The sequence below is a fragment of the Chrysemys picta genome, chromosome 6 (assembly GCF_011386835.1).
Source record: "Chrysemys picta bellii isolate R12L10 chromosome 6, ASM1138683v2, whole genome shotgun sequence".
NCBI lineage: Eukaryota > Metazoa > Chordata > Testudines > Emydidae > Chrysemys > Chrysemys picta.
Window position 1 is genome coordinate 105,950,429 of NC_088796.1, and position 2,312 is coordinate 105,952,740.

General features: G+C 40.1%; 1 non-coding gene across 1 annotated transcript; it reads left to right on the top strand.

Annotated features, from left to right (window-relative positions):
* Positions 1–277: 277 nt before the first annotated feature.
* Positions 278–349, top strand: TRNAH-GUG (transfer RNA histidin (anticodon GUG)). The gene has a single exon. It is a non-coding gene; the product is annotated as a tRNA-His (tRNA).
* Positions 350–2,312: the final 1,963 nt, after the last annotated feature.

Genomic DNA, 2,312 nt, shown 5'->3' on the forward strand with positions numbered 1-2,312 from the left:
CTCTCTCTCTGTTGAACCAGTAATTTGAAAATAGAATTTTTTTTAAGTTGTACATTATGGTATAGGAAATCCTTTTTCTGTTTTTCTTATTATGCATAGTGGTGGGGAGAAATAAGAATTTTCTTGTTTCCATTGTTCAAAACTTAAATCTTTCCTCAGTTTAGCACTGCCTGGGGGTGCAGACAGTCATGTGAATCATTGCAACCAATTCTCACTTGGTAGCAGTATTCTCACAGCTCTGCTAGAGGACAACCTGTAGCCTGCTAAACACTAGCTTGCCGTGATCGTATAGTGGTTAGTACTCTGCGTTGTGGCCGCAGCAACCTCGGTTCGACTCCGAGTCACGGCAGGAGGAGGGTGGTGGTTTTTTGTTAATATCTATTCCCTTTCAAAAGGCTCTCAGTTAACACATGGCTAACTACATATGAATGCTTGGTCAGCAGTAATTCAGCCGGCCCAAAATAATTGCATCTAGTTATTTTCTAAAGCACAGCAAAATGTAAGGAAGAGGCAGTTGCACACAATTGCAATTAGCTCATTACCAGAGGAGGAAATTGAATCTCTTTGCACCATATTTGCCTTATCCCTTTCTTTTTATGTGATTTTGAACAACTTCTATATCCTGTAACCTTGGTGCAGTATTTAATTGACTCCATTCTGGAAGGGTTTTAACATACCTTTCTTTTTCCCAGTGAAAATATGATTTTCTTTCTGCAGTCTGTCTCTGGAAATTCCACCACCACAAAAGAAAATCCCAGAAGGACACAACAGGAAAAGTAGCAAAGGATGCGTGAAATTATGTGCGATTCATTCCTTTAGCATAAGGCTTTCCAGCACCTCCAAGAATGAGCCATTTATGAGGTCAATAACTGACAGCAATAAATGCGAAACACCAGGTCTGTGTGTGACACAGGCACATTTGGTTCTAAAATAAGTGCTAGGCTGTGGGAAATGAAGTACAGTTTTAGTGTGGGGCAGGGAGGTGTGGACAGGAGGGTATTGACAGCTGCGGGGGAAAGAGAAAAATGATGCCCATTCTTCCCTGCTGCCCTGTGGATTTCACTCCATTTTTGTGGAGAGTGGAGGAAGGAGGACTGGTCTGTTAGTATGTCCAGGGTTGGGCTCACTAGAAGCCTAATGGGTGGGGGGAAAGCAGAAAGTCATTAGGAAATGATCTTGGATAGTGCTAAAATAAAATATTCTTTTTATTTGGGGGTGGGGGAGCAGGGAAGAAAGGACCAATTGATGGAACAATTTAATTTTTTAATATCTAGGGTGTTTAAGATATTAAACTTTATTAACTTTAGGTTACAAACCCCATTCTAACTCTGTCATAGGATACAAAATAATAAATTAGTTAAAAAACAAAGGCACAGGCTCAATCACGAGCCATTTAGTTTTGTTAAAGGGATTTCTCCAAACCAAAGACACATAGGCCCTGTCTACACTAGGAGCAATTTACCACTATAGGAATACTGGTATTTTATGCCAGCAAAGTGCTCCTAGTGTGGATGCAGCTATCCAGCAGAGCTCTTTGTACAGCCCCTACCCAAAGTGAAACAAGCTATACCCATAAAAACCCAGTTTTGCTGTTATAACTGCCTCTGATGGGATCACACCTCTTCATATCCCAACTGACATAGGTATGCCAACAGTAGTCTGTAGTGCAAACATAGCTGCAGACAAACAAGGCAGGAAAGAAAGAAAAAGGAGAAGAATGCTCCTTTATGGGAAGACAGAAAGTAAATGGCTGTAAATTTTTGATAGCTCAGACTAGAGTCATGGCTTTTTTCCTAAACAAACAGAATCTCTGGTCCTTCTGAGGTCAGGAATGCTTAATCGAAAAGCAAAATTCATGGCTTCCTAGTTCTTGGATGGAACAGAGTTCACCCCTTTCTAGGTGTCAGGTCCAGCAGAGATTGGATGCAGCAAGAAAAATGAGATAACCATTCCAGGATAATCTTGGACACATTATTAAATGTGAGAAACACCCTGGCCATGAAGTCCAGTAGGTAGTATTTAATCCCACTGAACCTGTAACTCAGAGCAAATAAAGAAATGGAAAGGACAGACACTGAATAAGTCAGAACAAAGCAGTCCATCACAAATTCATTTGGGATTTTATAGCTTTAGTCCATGGGAAAAATCCACCCTATTTATAGCAATTGTTACAGAGGTCTTTTGTAACCACCTTTAATTCAAGTTTAGTTCTTACACAAGACCAATTTAAAGCAGTCTTAATATGTTTACACAAACACACAAAAAAGGCCAGTTTTCAAAAGAGAAGTTCGCAGCATGCACTAGGTTTTTCT